General features: G+C 43.5%; 1 long non-coding RNA gene across 1 annotated transcript; it reads left to right on the top strand.

Annotated features, from left to right (window-relative positions):
• Window positions 1-5,483: 5,483 nt before the first annotated feature.
• Window positions 5,484-12,175, top strand: LOC134947548 (uncharacterized). Its single transcript, XR_010182610.1, has 3 exons — window positions 5,484-5,982; window positions 7,104-7,145; window positions 11,697-12,175. It is a non-coding gene; the product is annotated as an uncharacterized LOC134947548 (long non-coding RNA).
• The last annotated feature ends 3,922 nt before the right edge of the window (window positions 12,176-16,097 follow it).

Consider the following 16,097-nt stretch of genomic DNA (forward strand, 5'->3'; position numbering starts at 1 on the left):
ACACGAAGAGCTGATTTTTTTTGTATTTTGACCAGGCATGTCAATGGCCATATACGTCCCACGGACAACAGGTGTCTCCCCGGCTGCCTGACTTATACAAACCACCTCACCATCAGAATCCTCCTTGTCAATTTCCTCCCCAGCGCCAACAACACCCATATCCTCATCCTGGTGTACTTCAATAGTGACATCTTCAATTTGACTATCAGGAACTGGACTGCGGGTGCTCCTTCCAGTACTTGCAGGGGGCATGCAAATGGTGGAAGGCGCAAGCTCTTCCCGTCCAGTGTTGGGAAGGTCAGGCATCGCAACCGACACAATTGGACTCTCTCTCCTTGGGGATTTGTGATTTAGAAGAACGCACAGTTCTTTGCTGTGCTTTTGCCAGCTTAAGTCTTTTCATTTTTCTAGCGAGAGGATGAGTGCTTCCATCCTCATGTGAATCTGAACCACTAGCCATGAACATAGGCCAGGGCCTCAGCCGTTCCTTGCCACTCCGTGTCGTAAATGGCATATTGGCAAGTTTACGCTTCTCATCAGACGCTTTCAATTTTGATTTTTGGGTCATTTTACTGAACTTTTGTTTTTTGGATTTTACATGCTCTCTACTATAACATTGGGCATCGGCATTGGCAGACTACGTTGATGGCATTTCATCGTCTCGGCCATGACTAGTGGCAGCAGCTTCAGCACGAGGTGGAAGTGGATCTTGATCTTTCCCTATTTTAACCTCCACATTTTTGTTCTCCATTTTTTAATGTGTGGAATTATATGCCAGTATCAATAGCAATGGCCTACTACTATATATACTGTGCACAACTGAAATGCACCACAGGTATGGATGGATAGTATACTTGACGACACAGAGGTAGGTACAGCAGTGGCCTACTGTACCGTACTGCTATATATATTATATACTGGTGGTCAGCAAACTGTACAAAACTGAAATGCACCACAGGTATGGATGGATAGTATACTTGACGACACAGAGGTAGGTACAGCAGTGGCCTACTGTACCGTACTGCTATATATATTATATACTGGTGGTCAGCAAACTGTTCAAAACTGAAATGCACCACAGGTATGGATGGATAGTATACTTGACGACACAGAGGTAGGTACAGCAGTGGCCTTCTGTACCGTACTCCTATATATTATATACTGGTGGTCAGCAAAATTATGCACTGTACTCCTACTATATACTACAATGCAGCACAGATATGGAGTGTTTTTCAGGCAGACAACGTATACTGGTGGTCACTGGTCAGCAAGACTCTGCACTGTACTCCTCCTATATAATATACTGGTGGTCCCCAGTGCCCACAATACAGCAGTGTGAGCACAGATATATGCAGCACACTGAGCACAGATATGGAGCGTTTTTCAGGCAGACAACATATACTGGTGGTCACTGTCAGCAAAACTCTGCACTGTACTCCTCCTATATAACACGGCTGCTCCCCAGTCCCCACAATTAAGCAGTGTGAGCACAGATATATGCAGCACACTGAGCACAGATAAGGAGCGTTTGTTTCAGGCAGACAACGTATACTGGTGGTCACTGTCAGCAAAACTCTGCACTGTACTCCTCCTATATAATACAGCTGCTCCCCAGTCCCCACAATTAAGCAGTGTGAGCACAGATATATGCAGCACACTGAGCACAGATAAGGAGCGTTTTTTTCAGGCAGAGAACGGATAAAACTGGTGGTCACTGATCAGCAAAACTCTGCACTGTACTCCTCCTATATTATACAGCTGCTCCCCAGTCCTCCCCACAATAAAGAAATAAAGCACAATCAAGTTCAAACGCCAGCCATGTCCTCTCCCTAACATTTCCAATGCACGAGTGAAAATGGCGGCGACGCGCGGCTGCTTATATAGAATCCGAATCTCGCGAGAATCCGACAGCGGGATGATGACGTTTGGGTGCGCTCGGGTTAACCGAGCCATACGGGAGAATCCGAGTATGCCTCGGACCCGTGTAAAATGGGTGAAGTTCGGGGGGGGTTCGGTTTCCGAGGAACCGAACCCGCTCATCACTAGTCATAAGTATCTTCTTTGTATTTTTTTAATCATTAATGACAGGGCAGGCACTCCCCTGACTGCACATCCCTCGTTTATACACATGTTGCTGTGTTAGTTACAACATGGAGACATGATGAATTTAATTGAAACCTATTCACACTAATCAACACAAAGTTGTCGATGTGTAAAAAGAAATGTGCAAAAAGAAATATATTTTAATCCAACCATTTCTCAAGATTAAATAGGAACAACAAAGCTGAAAATAAGGGATTGCAGTAAAAGTCACCACCTTTACCCCGATTTAATACTTGGTAGAGCCACTTTTGTCAGCAATTACAGTTTTGAGTCTATTTGTATAAGTGTCTATCCGTTTTGGACATCATACCATGGAATCTTAGAGGTCATGCCTCCCACATGTCTTTGGGTAAATTGTAGACAGGCCTTGATGTAAGTTTTTCAACAAAACCTCTACGTCCCATTCAACCAAGATGTATGAAATGTATGTGTTATGGTTGTCCCATGCACAGTTACACCCAACTCTGTCATGGAAGACTGTAACTCCTTTAGAATTGCCATTGGCCTCATGTTGACTCCATTGTTACAGCACTTCTCACCCAGGCACTCGGTTTTGGAGGATGGCTTGTTCTAAGCAGATTCACAGTTGTTCCATGGTTTCTTCATTCGTTTATGATGGACCTAACCATGCCTTAGAAATATATTTGTACTCTCCTGATTGATACATTTTAATAATCTTGCTCCAGATCTTCTTGGAATGTTCTTTGTCTTCATTTTGAAGTCTTCTTCCCAGGGGGACAAACAGAGACAGGTGTATTAATGATGAAGCCATCTGACACACCTTACCTGCACTCAGGTGGATTAAAATAAACTAAGCTGTGAAGATAGTTGGTTACATAAAAATAAATCTAGTATGGATATACAAGAGCAGTGTGGTGAATACTAATGCAATCACTTATTTTCAGTTTTTTATTCCTAATTAATTTTGACAAATGGCTGGATTAAAATTACATTGTGCTGATTAATGGGAATACATTTCTATTAAATTCTAAATCCATCATGGTTCCATGTTGTAGCACAGAAAAATGCAAAATAGCCCAAGGGTAGTGAACACCTTTGTAGCCATTGTATGTCTTTTTTATTTAGTATTTAAATAATGTTCTTGTGCACGAAGGTTTGCAAGCAGTTTAAATAGCTAATTTCTTACTGCAGTGGAACCCAAATGCGGTCTTCTGCACCCTAACGTTCCAGGTTTTAAGGATATCCATGGCTAATGAGCACAGATGGTTAAATAGATTTAATTGAGATACAAATTAAGTCACCTGTGTCCAAGCTTGGTTATCTTTAAAACCTAGACCATCAAGGTGCCTTGAGGACTATGTTTTGGAAGCTACAGTATGTCTTAGGGACTAGTTTTAAACCATTACAGAGACAATAAAGAACACTTGAAGAACAAGGTTGCATCTGAGAAACACACAGAAGTGCAAGATGTTTGAAACAGCAAGAAACTGTCTATCTGTGCAGATATTTTGGTAATTATACATTAACTGATGCTGTTTGTGTTTTGTACCTGCCTTGTAGCTCTAAGTAGAATTCAGTCATATGTTATTATGTCATCTAGGACTGGCCCATACCTGATGTTTACTGGTGACAGATACATTACATAGAAATCTGTTTCAGACAGACCTTGCCAGGTATACATGTAGGGGTAGTTAGTAAATCTATCCCATAGTGTTCACATCCTAGTGCTTCCATACTCCTGCTTTGTGCTATTTTGTATCCTGTCTGCTGGTATCTGACTCCTGCCTGTGACTATTTGCTGTCTGAACTAAATCTTTGCCTGTCATGAACTGAATTCTGTTTAATCAAGGATAAAGAAAATGTTTTTAATGATTAAGGTTATGTAGGGTGAACAAAAAAGAGAGAGGTATACAAAAAAAAATAGCAAAAAGAGCAATGTGATAGATTATAGCAGTAGTTAGAGTTGAGAATAAAATGAGATAAAAAAAAGGAAAGCAGAAAATGAAAGGGGACATAGAGAAGTCTATACTTGAAAAAGGCTGTCCATATACTGTAGCCGAAATATATTGGATATCTACACACAGCTGCCCACCAACAGGAAGTTGACTAGACTCCCTCGCAATCTTCTTGTCAAAATATTTTTTTTTTCATTTTTAATTACTGTACTTAAGTAGGATTCAGCTCCTCATTTTCTTGTTTAATTAAATAATAGGTGCTATATACCTAATGTATTTGTTAGTGTTACATGATCATCTGCTTGTACCTAAATCAGTCATATAGTATGTACTATACATTATAAAATTCTTATTTTTATTTACATTGATGGTTAATTTATTTTATATGGGTGTGACATGTATGGCTCTACTCTGAACTCTGCAGTGGACCAGGATTATTACGGTACATACAGTAAGGAGGTGATGCCAATATTAGGCCATTAGGGGCACATGTGGATGACTAAGTTGCATGCAGGCCGGATTTCCCACAAAGCAACCTAGGCGCCTGCCTAGGGCCTTATGGGTCCCAAGGGGTCCTTGGTTCGGCACCTATTGAGAAAGCATCCCCCCACTCTCAGAGTGCATATCAGCATTTACTAATGCCATATGCATGAAGAAAATCACAAAGGACAGCTCTTGTGGTAAGAAGGGGCAGTGCGATAGAAGCCTATAGGTGTTATGAGCCACGGCTGTGGCTCATTCCTGTTTTGCATTTTTGGTTATGTATTTTATGTTATACTTCTGTTTCTGTTCCCCGTGGGTATCATGGGGTGTTCGGAGCCCACCCTTAAAGAGAGGGTACTGTTATGAACCACAGGTAGTGGTTCATTCCTATTTTATGTTTATAAGTAGTCTTGCAGGCCAGGATTTCCTGTTGCTCTGGTTTAAGAAGATTCTTGTTTGCTGCCAGTGGTGAGTCTGTGTGATTGCAGCTTGTTCCCATGTGTTCAGCCTCACCTGTCTGTTGATTGCACCTCTCAGTTGTGCAGCAGGGCAGCTGCACGACATAATTAATTAAGACTCTCTGTTATATGCTGGCTCAGTGCAATTCACAGACGCTGGTGATATTTCCAGATTTCCAGGTTTCCTGGGTTCCAGAGTTCTTGAGTTCTGAGCTAGTCCCTGCCAGTTTCTGAGCTCCTGTCTAGCAGTGTCTGTCTAGCTGCTTTGAGTGTCGGTTCCTGTGTCGATTCCAGTGTTGATTCCAGTGTCTGATCCTGTGTCCTGCCGTGAAGCGGCCTTATAATGATAATTACTGTCTTAGATAATTATTGTAGTTAATACATGTGCCTTAACAGGACTAAAACTAGGTTTTTAGTCACCGGGGGCAAGGCTGTTGTAATCCATGGTTACTATTAGGGAGCTATATTAGTATATGTGTATGTGTAATGTTAATAATGTTAATTTGTATGCTATAATACAGTGGAGGGGGAAGAAGCTGCTAGACTGTCCCCACGGCAGCATTATCCGCATGCCATAGCCGGGGAGCAGGAGTCACGAGCAGTTAGAGAGGAGGTTATAAAAGGGGCTGCTGGTGCGGCAGTTGGAAAAGAGCCGGTAGCCTGTGAAACAGTGAGGAGCAGTGATGGAGGACAGGGGGATCTCTTATGAGTAAAGGAGGTGACCCCCGTCAAAATCAGTTCAGTGAAGTGTGGGAATTGCTGACACCGGGAGCTGCCGCGGTGGTAGACGCGTGAGTGAGGAGAGACTACAGTCCAGGATGGACAGCGCCTTACCTCTCTCTGCCAGCACTGATTGCATAGGAGGCCAGGAGAGTGACAGTGTGGAGGGCTGGAGCACTGGTCAAGCAAGTCGATCCTCCAAATTCAGTGGCTGGTAGAAGTAGGGACAGCCTCCCTAAAGAATCGAAGGGGCTAGGCTACAGCACAGACCCATAGACCCAAATTCGGTGTGGTATGACTGGGTGAGTCATTCAGCATAGAGTTGGGGGAGTGGCCTAGTCACAGAGGGAGCACAGCAGCTGAGAAGTGGGGTTAAGTAAACTCCCACTATGCACTATACAACCCCAGCTGCATGACACTTATCAATGTAGCTACAGGAGTTGTACATATAACCTTAGATACAGGCATTGCTTATAGCAGAATCAGTTATATACCTGCTGAATACAATTATACAGTATTATAAGATGATGCTGATATTTAGTGAAAGGATTAAATACATTAATAGTAACCATTATATAGCATATTGGCCGAGATACCATACAAGAGACTGCTGAAACCTTTGCTATACATGACATACTGGACAATTGTAAGACATATTAAAGGTTACAGCTTCCCATATAGATACTACTGCATATGTTATTTATATCATCTGTTGGAGGCTGCATAGTACAGAAAAGGACATCTGCTGCAGTCACCAGTCTGTGAGAAACAATTTGGTTACTAGTTAGACAGAAGACTTTGTTACCTATGAAAAAAACTTCCCTTTGGACAGCTAGAAAGGAAACATAAGTAGCAGTCGCAGTCTAGCAGACACTGAATTCTACATAGCTGCAAGTCATAATTTATTGGACACAAAATGCTACAACAGTAAACAAAGGCTCGTATTATCCTTTCTGTACCAGAGAAAACTGATACTTCAAAGACAGTGCCGGAAATTATTAAGGGGAAGTATCTACAGATTATTCAGATCACAGTTAGAGCAACAGATGGGAATATCGGCCCCATGGACCCCATTAATATTCAGTAGAGATTACCTGATTTGCTATTTATAGCAGGATTGCAACATTGTAATGAAAAGATATCCTTCCAGATACTACTATAACTCTAACTCAGGAACCCCAGGGCCCCAACGAGTGCACTAACAGGACAAGGGTACCCGGGTTATTTGTTGCCTAAGAGAAGGCGGAGAGTTTTTTTGTGTTGCATGCATTTATAATTGTATAGGCACACTAAGGCAAATAGTTTAGAAAGGGAAAAAGGAGTATATTAAGAAATATATTTATATATTCATATATGGCTATGTAATGTTATTAAATATTTATTACTGTGACATTAAAACTACTATACTTACCATTTTTCCTAGTGTTGCTGGAAGTCGTATGGAGAGAGCTGGAAAAGAGAACAGGTATATTAAAGTCAAAGGGAAGTTGTATTTACATGCACATGAATATATATTGAAGAATCACCTTATTAGGGGATAGGGCTTACCCAAGCAAGCCCAACCAAAATAATCTCATAGCTTGGGTGGAGGCACATTTAGGGTAATCAATCAATAGATTAGTGTGGAAAGAGGGTTACATTTATGGAGGCACTGCTGAGATCCTAAGATAAGCGGACTTCTCCTGTGTACCTATAATTCATAATGGAAGCGGTGACTGGAAAAGACATTTATCGTTGGTGTAAAGAGAAGGGAGTAGATCCCTTGTGCAGTTTTGGGTTAGGAGGAAATTTCATTGCCGTTCGGGATGAACTGGTATTAAAGGAAATAAAAAAACTATATGGTGTGATACAACCATACATTGTGGATCGGTGGAGGGGACAAGTTGGGGATACCTTTGCTTTGCTCATCAGCAATAATGCATTATTAGATCCCATACTACTTACTGGCATGATCATCGTGGAGAATGTCCCTGGAATAAAATTTCAACTGCTGTGGCCCGATGATGGGGAGGAAGGGACTTCCCCAGTTGATAGCAATGATAACCGACCACCCTTTTCTGGGGGAGATTCCCACAATAACCATTTAGGACAAGAGCCACCCTGTGATAAAGAACCCACAATAGCTTCACATGCCGAAGCAGTAGTAGATAAAGTTGTAAGTCATTTGGAGAGGTGGCACTTTGAAGGAGGATATCGTCAACTACGGATATTCTCAGGAATAACACCTGTTCCGGCGGGAGAGGAGACCTATGAACTATGGAGGGAGGCTGCCATCCAGCATTCGGAAGAATGGCAGTGTCCTGAGCACATAAAACGGCAACGTGTTGTGGAAAGTTTGAGGGGTCCAGCCATGGGAGTGATACAAGCCACCAGGAGGAGCAATACCCAGGCCACTCTAACCGACTGCATAGAGGCTCTAGACTTCTCGTATGGAACATTGGAAGATGTGGGAGACCAGTTAGCTAGACTAAATAGCACGTATCAGGAGTATGGAGAAACACTAACGCACTACATTTACCGAGTAGATAGATTAATATACAAGATTGTTGATAAAGGGGGTATTGATAAAGAGCAAGTGGATGAGAGACGGATTAAACAAGTGCTCAATGGGGCCCTTACTAATAGCCCTATTGCGCAGAAGTTACGATGCACCTTGTCAAAGACTACCCCACCGACTTTAAATGAACTAGTAAGGGAGGTTAAACTGGAGGAAGTACAGATTGAAAATCATGAGAAGACCATAAAAAAGGTAAAGGTGGTGTTACCTGCTACTGATAAAACCACTCTGGATGAAAGATTATTAAAGTTATTAGAAGAACAAAATAAAAAAATAGACCAGCTGATAGCTCTTCAGGAGGATCGTAGTAGTAGTATTAGGTAAGATCTGCCTTCAGGTATGGGACGGGGAGTGAATCGACGAGTGGGAAATAGGTCTCCTATTATCTGCTATTCGTGTGTACAGCCCGGTCATCGCTCTTTTGAATGTCCAGTAAATAGTAATAGTCGAGGAGGGAATTATACTTATACTCGCCGGAGAACAGAACCGGTGGAAAACTCCCAATGGGAGCGCTGTGACCCCCTCACAGGCTCCCCAATAATAAATGTCCATGCTATGGGGAGTGCTCTGTGGTCTGATAACATTCCAGGCAGTCTAATGGGTCCCTCCCCATTGGTAAAAGCCCTGGTTAACGGGCATGAATGTACAGTACTGATAGATAGTGGATCTCAGGTGTCTATTATCTTTGAATCCTGGTACCAATCCCATCTGACTGATGTTCCTATCCAACCCCTCAGTGGACTCACCATCTGGGGTCTCAGCGAGCAGAAGTATCCCTATTTGGGGTATGTAGTTACCCGAATAACATTCGAACCTGGGTTGATCACTCCGAATGAGACTGTTCTTTTGGTTGCCCTCGTTTGTCCTGATTCCCCTGGGGACAATGGCAAGTTACCAGTGATAGTAGGTACTAACACCAATATGTTTAAAAAATCTCAGTACTTGGTGTGATAAGCAGGGTGTGGACAAAGGCCATGGGAACTCCTTCAACGGTGATTACATATGCCAGAAAATTGACAGTATACTAGAAGCATCGGGGAGTGAGGCAACCACTGGCGAGGGTATAGATCAAGGATCTCCTGCTCTGGACACATGCTTTCATGGTAGTGACATTGACCATGATAGTAAAATAAAGTTGCTTGCCCAGCTACAACTACGAGAATCGGTATTCTCTAAAGGAGACTGGGACCTAGGAACAGCCTCGGGGGTGGAACATAATATTAAACTGATGGATGATACCCCTTTTAGAGAAATGTCGAGACGGCTAGCCCCTGCTGATTTTGAAGATGTGAGGAAAGGAAACATCTAAAGGGCTTGCTAGAGAATCATGTAATTGTGGATTCAGAAAGCCCCTATGCATCCCCTATTGTAGTGGCTCGGAAGAAGAATGGAGAGATCAGGCTTTGTATTGACTATCGGACCTTGAATAACCATACAATACCTGATCAGTATACATTGCCCAAAATTGATGAAGCTCTGGATTGTCTGCAGGGAAGCCAGTGGTTTTTTGTGTTGGACTTAAGAAGCGGATATTACCAAATACCCATGAGTGCTGATGATAGAGCCAAGACCGCTTTCATCTGTCCGATAGGATTTTTTGAATTCCTCAAGATGTCCCAAGGTATAAAAGGAGCTCCAGCTACTTTTCAGAGAATGATGGAGAAAACCGTGGGGGACATGTGTTACCGTGAGGTACTTGTATATCTTGACAATATAATTGTATTTGGAAACACCCTGGAAGAACATAATGAGAGGTTATTAAAGGTATTAGATCGTCTTCAAGCCAGAGGGTTGAAATTGTCGGTGGAGAAATGTCAGTTGTGTCAATCCGTTCTGAAGTATTTGGGACACATTGTTAGTAGGCAAGGAATTTCTACAGATCCAGACAAGGTTACCGCTGTAGTGAACTGGCCTCGACCCAACAGCTTGAAAGATCTGAGGTCTTTCATAGGGTTTTGCGGCTATTACCGAAAATTTGTTCCACTCTACTCTAAGATTGTTCAGCCTCTGACCGAACTGACTAAGGGTTATCCACCCAATAATAAGAAGATAACATCAAAGCAGATGAGTGAGCACAGATATTTCAGGCCACATGAACCCTTTGGAGAAAGATGGAATATACAATGTGAAGATGCTTTCCAAAAATTAAAACAGAGTTTAACTGAAGCCCCTGTACTAGCATTAATTCGGGAACTGTGCAACTGCTGTGGTATCAAGAAATCCAGAACAACACCATACCATCCTCAGGGAGACCCTCAGCCTGAACGTTTCAACCGAACACTTTTAAATATGTTAGGTACATTGAGTCTTAAAAGAAAACCTTGTTGGAAACAATACATATCACACTTAGTGCATGCGTACAATTGCACGAAGAATGAAGCTACTGGATACACACCCTATTTACTAATGTTTGGGCGAGAAGCTCGATTACCCATAGACGTGAGCTTAGGAACACAGGTTAGCTCGTCATCTGGGACTTCACACAGTCAATATATCAAGCAATTACGACAGCAGCTGAACGAGGCATTTCAACTGGCTCAACGTGAAGCTAAGAAATTAGGGGAGCGGAACAAATTGCGGTATGATAGTCACGTAAAGGAACATTGATTACTTCCTGGGGATAAGGTACTAGTTAAACTTCTAGGATTACCCCGTCGTCAGAAATTAAATAACCGATGGAAGTTCAAACCTTACATTGTCGTAAAACAACTTAATGACCTTCCAGTATATCAGCTGATACCAGGGCCTTTAGTAACTTATCATCGGCACCATCTGTTGCCAATAGCCCAAGACATTAGGTGGGAAGAAACAGAAGAAGAAGTGAAGGAAGATAGCCAATTGGTAGTGCTACCAAAAGATGCTCCTTCCCATCTAGATGATGACAGGAGAGGAGGAGAGATGGATATGGAACTCGATGAGCAATATGGTTCAGGGAGTTATTATAAAGACTCTAACCTGTTAGGACCTGTCGGCGAAATGGGTACTCCCGTGAATCCCCCAGAGCCATCATTAAATAACCCTAATGATGAGTGGGGGAGGGGAGATAGTAGCGTATTTTCTGAAAGAGGATGGGACCATTCTTGTGATCCTCCCTTGGGAGAGAGTGTCATCGATGAGTATAATGTTGAGGAAGCCGCCCATGCGGCCCTCCCAAGGCCCCAACGGATTCGTAGGCCCCCACAAATTTTCACATATGATACGTTAGGGACCCCTACTGAAGTTCCGTTGGTATTACACCCCTATGCACTGATGCCTTGGCCTTATTTTAACCATGACTAGTAAGTTTGACTAATATAAAGTTATAGTTGTAATAGCTATGTTCATGTAATGGTGATCTCCACCTTCTATGAAGTTGGAATCCCCAGGGGGAGAGTGTAATCCATGGTTACTATTAGGGAGCTATATTAGTATATGTGTATGTGTAATGTTAATAATGTTAATTTGTTTGCTATAATACAGTGGAGGGGGAAGAAGCTGCTAGACTGTCCCCACGGCAGCATTATCCGCATGCCATAGCCGGGGAGCAGGAGTCACGAGCAGTTAGAGAGGAGGTTATAAAAGGGGCTGCTGGTGCGGCAGTTGGAAAAGAGCCGGTAGCCTGTGAAACAGTGAGGAGCAGTGATGGAGGACAGGGGGATCTCTTATGAGTAAAGGAGGTGACCCCCGTCGAAATCAGTTCGGTGAAGTGTGGGAATCGCTGACATCGGGAGCTGCCGCGGTGGTAGACGCGTGAGTGAGGAGAGACTACAGTCCAGGATGGACAGCGCCTTACCTCTCTCTGCCAGCACTGATTGCATAGGAGGCCAGGAGAGTGAAAGTGTGGAGGGCTGGAGCACTGGTCAAGCAAGTCGATCCTCTTACTGCCTCTGCAGCTAACTTTCCTCTTGTTTTGTTTTTTTCTTTACCACTCTATAATTAAATAATTTTACATACCCTGACCTAAGCCTTTTATGACCCTGGGCATCTGCCTTAGCAAATGACATTGATGGACTTGCATTGTCAATGTCATGACTAGTGGCAGCAGCTTCAGCACTAGTAGTAGCCTCTATTATCAACAGAAAGTGGGGTTGAACTTCACCGACAGCATGGCACAAATAAGTCAGAAATATATATAATATTAATAATTACACACTGCAGTTGACTTCACCAACAGCGTCGCACAATACGTGTATCAGTAGGAAATAATAGTCACAGTACTTATGAAAATAAAATAATAATTGTACAGTACACTAGGATACAGCACAAACAAAAATATATATTTTTATCATTTTAGGCTTTTTGTTTTTAGCTTTTATTTATTTTTTAACACTGGGGCAGAGCCCCTGGATGGACTGACAGAGCACCCCTTAATGAACGGAGCAGCCCCTTGATGTACCAAAAACAGCAACTTCTGTAAGTATACTGGGGTACAGCACAAAATAAAATAAATATATAAATGTAATTCTATTTGTTAACACTGGGGCAGAGCCCCTGGATGGACGGACAGAGAACACTCCTTAATGGGGGTAATACAGACCTGATCGTAGCAGCAAATTTGTTAGCAGTTGGGTAAAACCATGTGCACGGCAGGAGGGGCATATATAACATTTGCAGAGGGAGTTAGATTTGGGTGGGTCACTTTGTTTCTGTGCAGGGTTAACACTGGCTGCTTTATTTTTACACTGCAATTTCGATTTTAGTTTGAACACACCGCACCCAAATCTAACTCTCCCTGCACATGTTATATCTGCCCCCCCCCCTCCCTGCAGTGCACATTGGGGGGGGGGGGTGTCATTCCGAGTTGATCGCTAGCTGCCATTGTTCGCTGTGCAGTGATAAGGCTGAAAAAATGGCATTTCTGCGCATGCGTATGCCCCACAATGCGCACGCGTGACGTACGGGTATAAAGCCCATTGTGGTTGTGCACAGGTTCTAGCAAAGTTTTCAGTCGCACTGACGGCCACAAGAAGATTGACAGGAAGGGGGCGTTTCTGGGCGTCAACTGACCATTTTCAGGGAGTGTTTGCAAAAATGCAAGCATGTCTGAAAAACTGCAGGCGTGGGTGGGCGTTCGCTGGTTGGGTGTATGACGTCAAATTCGGACACGAATAGGCTGAAGTGATCGCAAACACTGAGTAGGTTCAGAGCTACTCAGAAACTGCACAAACTGTTTTTGCAGAGCTCGGCTGCACATGCGTTCGCACTTCTGCTAAGCTAAAATACACTCCCCAGTGGGCGGCGGCATAGCGTTTGCACGGCTGCTAAAACTAGCCAGCGAGCGATCAACTCAGAATGACCCCCATGGTTTTGCCCAACTGCTAACACATTTGCTGCTGCGATCAACTCTGAATTAGGCCCAATGGACGGAGCAGACCCTTTTTGGACCAACAGCAGCAGCCTCTGGATGTATACTGGGGTACAGAACAAAAGATAAATGTATATATTTTTTTAACACTGGGGTGAAGCCTCTGGATAGACTGACAGAGAACACTCCCTTGACAGAGCACCCCCTTGACAGACAAAGCAGCCCCTCGAGGACACAGCAGCCCTTGTATGAGGACACAACAGCTCCTTAGATGACACAGCAGTCCCTAAATGTGAGCCCACATCACCCCCATAGATGTCACACCAGCCCCTAAATGTGAGCCCACAGCAACAGACAGCACGGACACATTCGTGCTGTACAACATCCAAAGCCGGAGTGAAGATGGCGCCGATCACCGGGACTTATACAGAATCCAAAACCCGCGAGAATCAGACAGCAGGATGATGACGTTTTGCCTCATTTTGGGATCCGCAGATGGCGGGAAGTCCCAAGTCAGACTCGGATCCAAGCTCGGATGGCAAAGTTCGGAGGAGGGGGTTTCGGTTCCCCGGGAACCGTACCCGCTTATCTATAGTTGAAAGGAACCTTTTTGCGCAGTAAACCAGAAAACTACTACAATTAGAAACAGAAACCCACAATTGGCAGGATAATAAATAGTGAGTTAATAGCAATTCTATTTACCCAAATAATTTGTATAACTATAAGGTATTAAGCAATAAATTAGTGTGATTTCTGTTTTTCAAAAGCTATATCACACTAAATAAAAATATAAAAAAATGTACAAATATATAATACTAAATAAATTGAAGGGTGAGTCTCAGTCACCCAGAAATGGTTGCAAAGTGTGCAGTGGGTGGTAAAGCTGGTAAGTTCTGAACACTTGGCACAGCTCAGCCCCAGACAAAAAGTTCATTCTAAACTCAAACCTGGCATGCGCATCCATTCCCTTGGTAGGTAGCATGGAATTTGTGCATGGGTAGCGTGTACCAGTGTGAGGAGATGGGGCACGGGTAGTGGGCACAGCGGAGGCTCCGGACACTAGGGCAGTATGCATAGCAGGAGAAGCCATCAACCAGGCAGCGGGCACAGCAGGAGGTGCCGGTCACCAGGGAGTGGGAACATTGGGAAGGAGTCAAGTCGCAGGTCCGTTCTCTCCAGAAACAAAACTTCTGGGATGTAGTCCTGGGTACTTTGGCGCGGTGTGCCGCTATGTGCCGTGAACAGGTGGCAGTCGACAACATGTTTGGTTTGTTGTGGTGCTCCAGCACATAGGGGTCTATTTACTAAGCCTTGGATGGATATAAAGTCGCTGGAGATAAAGTACCAACCAATCGGCTCCTAACTGTTATTTTTAAAGCGCAGCCTGTGGCATGGCAGGTAGGAGCTGATTGGCTGGTTCTTTATCTCCATCCAAGGTTTAGTAAATATACCCATTAGTGTTCCAACTGGTCTTCATCTGGGTCAGGTGACAAGCTGAATTACTCCTCTAGTTACAGCCCTGGCTTTAATTTGATCTATTTTGTAATAGAGTATTATTGATAGCAATACAATGGGCAAAATGTAATAGGGTCCAAGTTTACTGTGCAAGATAAACTCACACAGACTCAGTTCGGGTAATGTAATAGGGTCCGAGTTTTCAGTACCAAACAAAACTCGCATGCAACTTCTCATGAGATTTCAGACAAGGAAACATCTGTGTTTTTAAACAAACCAAAATGTGAATTTTATTATCTGAGTTGTACAGTGAGGAATAAAGTCACCCATTGGCACACAAGTCTCCTGATTTAAGAATCACACACACTATCTAAACCTTTCATCCTCCATTTTGTCCTTTGATAGGTAGTAGGGGATCTGGTCTGAAGGTCGCCACTGTCTAGCTCGACAATGTTTAGGTCGACCACTATAGGTCAACAGTCACTAGGTCGACATGGATGGAAGGTCAACAGGGTTTCTAGGTCGACATGTGGTAGGTTGACAGGTCAAAAGGTCAACATGAGTTTTTCAATTTTTTTTATTTTTTTTGAACTTTTTCATACTTAACGATCCACGTGGACTACGATTGGAACGGTAATCTGTGCCGAGCGAAACGGTAGCGGAGCGAGACACCTTGCCCGAAGCATGATGAGCGAAGCGAGCCATGCGACAGTACACCATGCACTAATTGGGGTTCCCGGTCACTTTACGAAGAAAACACACAAACCCCCCCAAAAACCTCATGTCGGCCTTTTGACCTGTCGACCTACCACATGTCGACCTAGAAACCCTGTCGACCTTCCATCCATGTCGACCTAGTGACTGTCGACCTATAGTGGTTGACCTAAACATTGTCGACCTAGATACTGTCGATTTGATGATCCACACCATAGCAGTAGGCGTTTTTGAGAGAAGGAGGAGGTGGTTTCAGAATAAGAAAGAGAGATTGTTTTGGAGTGCTTTTTGGAGAGTTGGAGCAGACTTGTCATCCAGGAGAGTTGTCAGAGAGAGGAATATGGAGGAAGAGAAGGAGGTCATGATCCAGCAGCAGCTTAAGGATGACACAGAGCAGGAAGAGAGTG

Source organism: Pseudophryne corroboree, chromosome 8, assembly GCF_028390025.1.
Source record: "Pseudophryne corroboree isolate aPseCor3 chromosome 8, aPseCor3.hap2, whole genome shotgun sequence".
Lineage (NCBI taxonomy): Eukaryota > Metazoa > Chordata > Amphibia > Anura > Myobatrachidae > Pseudophryne > Pseudophryne corroboree.